The sequence below is a fragment of the Oryx dammah genome, unplaced genomic scaffold (assembly GCF_014754425.2).
Source record: "Oryx dammah isolate SB20612 unplaced genomic scaffold, SCBI_Odam_1.1 HiC_scaffold_13, whole genome shotgun sequence".
Classification (NCBI taxonomy): Eukaryota; Metazoa; Chordata; class Mammalia; order Artiodactyla; family Bovidae; genus Oryx; species Oryx dammah.
This window is the reverse complement of record NW_024070197.1, coordinates 25,407,929-25,417,535: the sequence shown is the minus strand read 5'-3', so window position 1 is coordinate 25,417,535 and position 9,607 is coordinate 25,407,929. Positions and strand designations below refer to the sequence as shown.

General features: G+C 41.2%; 1 non-coding gene across 1 annotated transcript; it reads right to left on the bottom strand.

The window, feature by feature from the left end:
* Positions 1–8,359: 8,359 nt before the first annotated feature.
* Positions 8,360–8,463, bottom strand: LOC120873376. Its single transcript, XR_005723450.1, has one exon. It is a non-coding gene; the product is annotated as a U6 spliceosomal RNA (small nuclear RNA).
* Between the last annotated feature and the right edge of the window lie 1,144 nt (positions 8,464–9,607).

Genomic DNA, 9,607 nt, shown 5'->3' with positions numbered 1-9,607 from the left:
GGAAACAGTGGAAACAGTGTCAGACTTTATTTTGGGGGGCTCCAAAATCACTGCAGATGGTGACTGCAGCCATGAAATTAAAAGACGCTTACTCCTTGGAAGGAAATGACCAACCTAGATAACATATTCAAAAGCAGAGACATTACTTTGCCAACAAAGGTCCGTCTAGTCAAGGCTATGGTTTTTCCAGTGGTCATGTATGGATGTGAGAGTTGGACTGTGAAGAAAGCTGAGCGCCAAAGAATTGATGCTTTTGAACTGTGGTGTTGGAGAAGACTCTTGAGAGTCCCTTGGACTGCAAGGAGATCCAACCAGTCTATTCTAAAGGAGATCAGTCCTGGGTGTTCATTGGAGGGATTGATGCTAAAGCTGAAACTCCAATACTTTGGCCACCTCATGTGAAGAGTTGACCCATTGGAAAAGACCCTGATGCTGGGAGGGATTGGGGGCAGGAGGAGAAGGGGTCGACAGAGGATGAGATGGTTGGATGGCATCACCAACTCGATGGACACGAGTTTGGGTGAACTCCGGGAGATGGTGATGGACAGGGAGGCCTGGCGTGCTGTGATTCATGGGGTCACAAAGAGTTGGACATGACTGAGCGACTGAACTGAACTGATGTATTTTGGGAGATACATTCATTCTGATTGAGCACATCCTATGAGCTCAGTGTTGGAGATGTAGAGGTAAATATGGTTCCTACTTTCATGAGTTTACAATTCAGTGAAGGAGGCAATGGAAAACAAAGAGACAATCACACCATAAATATAATATCACACTTGCAATTAGTGCCAAGAAGTAAACTCTGGTGGGAGCAGACATAGGCCATGTTAGGAAAGATTTCCCCAAGGAAGTGATGTTTGCAGTATGGTCTGTGGGGTAAGAGAGAGCCTTAGCTAGATGAAGAAGGACTGGGGAGTTCAAGGTGGATGAAAATGCATGTGCAAAAGCCCTAAAATAGAAAGGAGATGGGGATAATCCCAGAATGATGGGACGATCCGTGGGTCTAGGAAAAAGAAGCCCTACCATGGGCAGTTAGAGAACTCAGGTCTTCTGAGAGAGTGCTAGGGACTTTTTATCTTGAGAGCAGTGGGAAGTCAGTCAAAGATTTTAAGCTAGGGTGAAGGAGATAAGTGTGACGTGATCAGAAAATACCTTTGGACAATATGAGTGGTTACAACATGGAAAACAGTTAGAATGAGAGATTTCCAAAGAGATGATTACAAATAGTTCACTTAAGAGGTGATGGTAGCTGGTGATGGTAGCTGGGACTAGGAGGAGGTAGTGGAGATAAAGAGAAGGAAATGGATTCCAGAGATCTATGACAAATAAATTTGTAGAACTGGGTGGTTGATTGTATTTGAGAGTGAGGGGAGTAGGACTTTGGAATGGCAGAGCAAGGAGCATGACAAATCCTCTCCCCTCAAAGCAATAATAAAACTGAATAAAATGATCAAAAACAACCACTTAGGGATTCTGGAAATTGAGCAGAGGTGTACAACAAATTGAGAAGTGTTTATTCAGGAAAAACTACTCAGCATCAGGTTATGAGCAGTGAGAGTTTATAACTTCTTGTCTTGGACAGCTCCCACCCTGGGAGCCAGTTCTTCTGGCTGGTAATCCCACCAGAGTTGTTGTTGTTCAGTCACCCAGCCATGTCTGACTCTTCAAGACCCCATGGACTACAGCTGGGCTAAGCTATAAAATAGCACCCTCATTGCCAGAGGGGACCAATTGGATTTGGAGCAGGACAGAAAGGAAACCCAATGCCCAAGGGTTTGTTAAAAAAACAGCAACCATCTTCTCTTTCTCTGTTAGTCCCTCGGTTGTGTCTGACCCTTTGTGACTCTATAGCCCTTCAGGTTCCTTATGGGATATCCCAGGCAAGAATATTGGAGGGGGTTGCCATGCCCTCCTCCAGGGGATCTTCCCAAACCAGGGATCGAAACTGGGTCTCCTGCATTGCAAGTAGATTCTTTACTCTCTGAGCCACCAGGGAAAGATCTTAGTGGCAAACAGATAAGGAAGGCAAATGCCATAGCTATCCTGAGGGTTTGGGCAAGCAACAGGGCAGTAGATTGGCCAGAAAGTTGATAGTGAAATCAAGAACTGAGACAGACATAGTGGGTCCTGATGAGCTCCCACAGACCTCTGGTGATCCAGAAGGCCATGTACGGGAACAGCTATCCAGTTGTTTCTGGATTAGTACTGAGTGTTAAGTTATCCTGATCAAGGGACAATTCCTAGGAAGCCAGACTTTTAAAGTAATGGAAAAAAAGAACAAACCATCCATAGATATCTGGGGCTGCATTTTGTAGGGTAAACAGACTCTACAGAATTAGTCCAGTCAAGTCACTATAAATAACCAAAAGAACAGCAATAGCAACCACCAGTGAGGTGAAAAATCAGAGTTTAGAGTTGCTACAACATATCATATGAAGTGTCTAGCAGCTGCTGCCATCTGGCCTGACTACTAAGGACATGTGAACTCTGTTATGTCTGAGAGGACACAGAGGAGGCAGATGTAAATGCCGGATGATTGGAAGAAGCTGGAGAAATAGCTTGAGTATCATCACAGGTCCCTAAGCTTTTGGGAGCTTCCATTCTAAGGTATCATGTTACCAAAATTCACATGACATATACGTCAACATATCAAATAACTTTAAGTTTAATATACTTTGAAATTTTCATTGCTGTTTCATTTTTCCACGTGTGGTTTGCCCATGACTTTTAAGAAGTTTGAGAGTTATTGTGCCACTTACTTAGCATGCAGATCAGATCCACTCATGATAAAGATAAAGGTGACTGGCAAATTCTTGAAGGGCTTTTTTCTGGTCATATATTAGTGGTTAAGATAGATCTGTGAGGGACTTCCTGGTGGTCCAGTGGCTACGATTCTATGCTGCCAATGCAAGGGGTCTGGGTTTGATCCCTGGTCATGGAACTAGATCCTGCGTACTGCAACTAAAGGATCTCGTGTGCCACAACTAAGATCCAGTACAGTCAAATACATATTTTTAAAAATTAAGAAAAATATAAATCTGTGGGTCAGACTACCTAAGTTTGAATCCCAGATCCACTACCTGATAAATTTGGGAACTTGAGCAAGATATTTAATCTTTCTGGACCTGTTTCCTTCAAAGAAATGAAAAGCTTTCCTTCATGAAAATGAGCATAATATTAAAACTGACCTCATGGGATTGTTGTAAGAAGTATACAGATTAATATGCAAAACACCTAGAATTGGGATTACATATAAGAAGTTCTGTGTAAGTATTAGCTGTTGTATTTATTTTCTCTGTGTTGCTTCACACCGGAACCTTCCCATAGTTTGTATAGAAGGGAAAGCACAAGTTTGAATTTTTTTTTTAAAGAAGGGGAGGGCTTCCCTGGTGGCTCGGTAGTAAAGAATCCATCTGCCAACACAGGAAATATGAGTTCAATCCCTGATCTGGAAGATCCCACATGCCGTGGAGCCACTAAGCCTGTGGCCTACAACTATTGAGCCTGTGCTCTAGAGCCCAGGACTTGCAACTACTGAGCCCGCTACTGAAGCCCTTGGGCCCTAAAGAAGCCACTGCAATGAGACGCCTGCACACCACAACTGGAGAGTAGCCCCCATTTCTCCCCAAGTAGAGAAAGCCCACGCAGCAATGGAGACCCAGCAGCCAAAAACAGATAAATAAGTAATTTTTTTAAAAAAGAGGGAAAAGTCATGTTAGACATGACTTGAAGATGCATGGGAAAGGACAGTTGGAGTTGGAATATTACCATTGTGCTGGAATGTTCTTCCAGTTCTACCTACATCAGACACAAATTGTGGCTGCCAGTTTCAGACTGTCACTCCATGATGAAAAACCAAAATATACAAACTTGTCCAAATTGTCATTTTTATTAATGAGTATGTATATTTGGTCTGATTTATTTGGTACTTGTAAACCACATTTATTATGAGTTTTAAAACATCAAAATGTTTGAATGTGTTCACATCTTACTTCCTCTTGGAAATGAACATTCACCTCTTGATTAAACTGGGTTGTTTAAGTACTCCCTTGCTCATGGAACTATCTAGAACTGTATTTTTAAAAAGTTAAACAAATATGGCCCCTGCCCTCAGAAATGCACAAACATGAAAAGAAACAGGGATATATACCCTTTCCTAGAGTCCACACTTTAGCAAAAGCACAGGCCAGGAACACGTTCATCAAATATTTACAAGACACATAACCATTACAGTTAATAATTTTCATGTTAGGGCACATGGACATCTAAGTGAGAACTTAGTGGTAGTTAAAAATCAATAGAACAGTAAAAATCAGGAACTTCTGTAAGCAATTTTATTGGTCACTTTGATAGATTGATCATACATAAAATTTGAGAAAACACTACTATATATATATATGTGTACCTAAAACTGTAACTTTATTTTTTAAAATTTAGTTTAAAGAAAGGAGACAGTGGTTCCTGGGAGACCCCAGAACAGCTAACATTCACATGCTTTGTAGTTATGGATTATTCCTTTGATGTCAGGCAATATTCATCACTAACTCCACAAGCCCAGGGTCCCTGTGGGTGGGAAACTTTGCAGGATCAGTCTTCAGTCACTCTTTTTTAGTTCTTTCCTCACTCCCTGTGTCCCTCGGCAGCCTCTAATTATCCCATCTCATTTACTAGTTCTGCCTCGACTACCTGATGCTCATTTGAGGGGTTGGGGGCAGGAGAAGAGATGTCTTCTGTGGCACACGCAATAAGGTGCAACACTGGAGTCACTGAGTCTGATGTTTCTCAATATTTGCTCTGTGTCAGAGACAGGCAGCCAGAGCTGATCTCTTGTTCCAAGGCAGCGAAAACCGTTTTGTAAAGAGAGGGGGAGTCCATCCACCCTCAGGTCTGGAGGCTAGGAGGTTTGCCTGGCAGTGAGTCTGGCCTTCCTTTGCTCTCACTTGGTAAACTGACCCCTCCCTCAAGCTTCCACTCAAGGTTTCATAAAGTCCTCTCCTTTCCTCTGGGCTCATCCTGAAGCTCCTTACAGACCTCCATGGTGACAATCATTGGTTTCCCAGCCTGTGTCTTACCTGTCTATCCCCATTACATACCACAGTACTAGTCACATCAAGGGCATTCAACAAATGTCAATAGGACAAAGGTAAACCAAAGTAGGTTTTTTCACTTGATAATCATTGGCCAGAAAATGCAGTGGCCTAATTAACCAGAGAGTAAGGGGATCACTTTGGTCACAGAAGCTCATGATTTTTATTATTTTACTGCCAGTACTCTTGTCTGGCAAATTCCATGGATGGAGGAGCCTGGTAGGCTAGTCCATGGGATTGCAAAGGGTTGGACACGACTGAGCAGCTTCACTGGTGGTGGACAGGGAAGCCTGGCGTGCTAAAGTCCATGGGGTCACAAAGAGTCAGACACAACTGAACTGAACTGAACTAACTACCACTGGTGTGTGTGTGCTTAGTCGCTCAGTCACGTCCAACTCTTTTCGACCCTATGGACTGTAGACTGCCAGGTCTGGGGATACTCCAGGTGAGAATACTGGAGTGGATTGCCTGGCAAAAGGGCTGATACTGTGCAAGTACTCAATTGATATTTGTTGATGAGTAAAATTATTTTAAATTCTCAGTACATTGTTAAACAAGATACTCATACTCTTTTTTTGGTTTTTCTTTCAGCTGCTTAATTTTATTTATTTATTTATTATTATATGATTATATTTGGCTGTACAATGTGGCACGTCATGTTTTAGTTCCCCGACTAGGGGTCAAACTTGAGTCCCCTGCAGTGGAAATGTGGAGGCCTAAACAGTGGAATGCCAGGGAATTTCCCAGTTGCTTAATTTTATGTTCTGTTAGCTTAGGTATTGAAAATATTACTCTCTGGGTTATTGCTGCGTGCACATGTGCTAAGTTGCTTCAGTCATGTCCGACTGTTTGCAACCCTTTGAACTATAGCCCACCAGGCATCTAAACAATGAACAGAGTTAATACAAGCAAAGAGCTTTGAATGGTGCCTGACACAAGGGGTCCATTTTAGCTGGCATTATATTATTAAATTGTTCATTCAACAAATATTTTCTGAGTGACTATTATGTGCTATAGCTCATTTGGTAAAGAATCCACCTGCAATGTAAGAGACCCCAGTTTGATTCCTGGGTTGGGAAGATCTACTGGAGAGGGATAGGCTGGTGGTGGTTTAGTCACAAGTCATATCTGACTCTTGCGACCTCATGGACTGTAGCCTGCCAGGCTTTTCTGCCCATGGGATTCTCTAGGCGAGAATACTGGAGTGAGTTGCCATTTCCTTCTCCAGGGGATCTTCCCAACCCAGGAATAGAACCCAGGTCTCTTGCATCACAAGCAGATCCGGGATAGGCCACCTACTCTAGTATTCTTGAGTTTCCCTGATGACTCAGCTGGTAAAGAATCTGCCGGCAAGCAGGAGACCTGGGTTTGATCCTTGGGTTGGGAAGATCCCCTGGAGAAGGGAAAGGTTACCCACTCCAGTATTCTGGCCTGGAGAATTCCATGGACTGTATAGTCCATGCGGTCACAAAGAGTTGGACATGACTGAGTGACTTTCACTTTCACTTTCTTTTCATTATGTGCTAGGAACCAGGGATACATTGGGGAACAAAGAAATCAACATTCCAATGAGGCAAAAGGACAATAAATAGAACATGTAAATTTCATATATTTCATAGATTCTAGGACACACGTTTTCATGTCTTAATATCTTAGAACTTGGGATGCACCTTGTAACTGCATTTTGTGCTTGTAATTGCTGGCAATTTTTCTTTTGTACATAAAATGGTGATACATGTTTCATGCAATGGCATCTTAAATTTGATGTTATATGAGAGCCTGTTAGACTTCCTCGGTTGCTCAGTGATAAAGAGTCCATCTGTGATGCTGGAACAGCAGGAGATGCAGGTTCAATCCCTTGGTCGGGAAGATCTCCTGGAAAAGGGAATGGCAACCCACTCTAGTATTCTTGCCTGGAGAACCCCATGGACAGAGGATCCTGGTGGGTTACAGTCCATAGGGTCGCAAAGAGTTGGACGTGACCGAAGCGACTTAGCATGCACACACGCATGAGAGCATGTTAGACATAATCAATGATATAGAAAAAATAAGGCAGAATGAGGGTAGGGAACTTGGGAAGCTTTGCAACTTAAATATGGCATATACTCTTGTGTCTTTTTATATTCACATATTTTAGAAGTCAAAACCACAATTATTAAGTCAAATAATAGTTTAAAAACATTGTTTGTGCCAAATGCAATGTAGTATCCTGAATGGGACCCTAGAACAGAAATAGGACTTTGGTGGGAAAAGAGTGAAATCCAAATGAAGTTTGCAAGTATAATTAAGGGCTGAATCAATGATAATTTCTTAATTCTGATGATTATACTGTGGTTATATGTAATAACATTAGCAGGAACTGGGTAAGGTTATATGAAAAATCTGTACCTTCTTTACAACTTTTTTGTATATTTACTTTTATCGTCAAATAAAAACTTTAACAAAAAATGTTATTAGTGAACTTGAAGCCACTCTGTTTACCAAGAAATAACCTATTTGGACGCAGTTTCTTTGTAAGATATTTTACCCAGTAGGCACATTCATGCATGCAAACAGTTCTGGATTACAAGGCTGAAAGGTAGAAAAGGCAAGAGTTTCGGGAACCAGAAGTAATAACCGCTAACAATTATCAAATATTTACACGGTTCCAGCATTGGTTAAAGTCCTTTGTACATGTTAATTGACCAGATCTCACTGCAACCCTATGATGTTGGTACTGTCATTATTCCCATTTTCACCAGTGAAGAAACTGAAGCACAGGGATTAAGTAATTTGCTCACTTTAGGAAATGATGAAACTGTGGTCCAAACCTAGCTAGGGCAGTGGTCCTCAGGTGGGGATGAGCTTCACCTGTTCAAGGACCCAGAGAGCCAGCATGGCCAAGCTTGGAGAAGTTGAGGGGTGGGGCGTGTATGGTAGGATGTAGTGTTTTGTTCACGAAGGACACTTCTGCTTCCTGAAAGAACAAACCACCCTTCAGGTGATGTCATCCCATCTGTTTCTGCAAAATTACTGTCAGCGACATCTTTCTCAGCACAGGTGTTTTGGTTTGGGTTGGTTTTAGCTTTTTTTTTTTTTTTTTTTTGAGGTAACCTGTTATTATTCTTTCTTTAAAAAAAAATTAAGGTGTACTTTACAAACAGGAAAATTCACTTTTTCTTTTTTAAAGATTTTGGTAGTCAAGAGCTTTTTTTTAAAAGATTTTTTAATATAGTGGAGGGGAAACAACTGGAAAATCTCAAACAAACCTATGGATTATTATTATTATTATTAATATGGAATGCTTCACAAATTTGTGTGTCATCCTTGTGCAGGGGCCATGCTAATCTCTGTATTGTTTCAATTTTAGTATATGTGCTGCCGAAGTGAGTTCTGGGTTACTTTTTTTAAACTGGAGTAGAAAATTCACTGTTGTTTTTTTTTTGTGTGTGTGTGTGTACAGTTCTGCAGTCAAATGTGTACAGTCATATAGCCAGCATCACAAAAAACATATGGACAGTGTCCTCCAAAATTACTACCGGCAGCCATCCCTTCCCCAACTTCCAGCCCCTGGGAAACCACTAAGCTGTTTTCTCTCCTTGTGATTCAACCTTTGCCAGAATATCCTACAAATGAAATCATACTATCACTTTTTCAGTCTGGCTTCTTTAACTTATCCTAATGCATTTGAGATTCATTCCTGGTGATGGGTGTATTGGCAGTTCATACCTTTTTATTCCTCTGTAGTTTCTCTTTATTTGGATGTACTAATATTTGCTTAAGGACATTAGCATAAGGACATTTATGCTGTTTCCCATTTTTGACAGTTACAAGTATACTATAAACATTCACATCCAGAGTTTTGTGTGAAATAACTTAAGAAAAATCTTTTCCTGTAATACAGTAAGATGACTTTTAGTGTTGTATGGTTAAGTATGTGGAACTTCATGAAAAAACATTGTTTTCCAATCCAGAGTACTCATCTTAAAAAAAGAACATCAGTTTTCTTTATATGTATGCTCAAGAAGTTTCTTTTAGTATCACAATAATAAATGTAGTAGGGTTAATGGAGCATTAAATATTATCTTGAAGGAGCATTGAGATGCTTTTCTTTTTTCTTCATCATCTGTGACCTTCATTTGCCTTTTACTCAGAGTTGCCCATCTCACAGGAAGACCAGGAAGTGTTACAGCAGAGGGAGAATCTAAGCTCAGCTCTGACTTCTAAAAAGGATTCTCAAAGTTTATTTTAAAGACATTAGCTGTGAGAACCAGAGTTTTTGATCCTCTTTACTTTATGAGAGAAGGGGAAAAGGCTTTTGGCAAATCAAATGAAAGGTCAGGGTTTATCTCTATGTAGTGGATTGAAAAGAGAGACAAGAGGAAAAAGCAAACTGTCTTTCCCTGAGGAGGGGGTAAGAGTGGGAGGTGAGTGGGGGTGAGGGGGTCAAGGAGCCGGGAACTCTGTGGTTTTCTTTGCCTTTCCCTAACTTTCCTGCAGACTTCGCACATAGAGACAACTTGGAGGCCCAGCCCTTC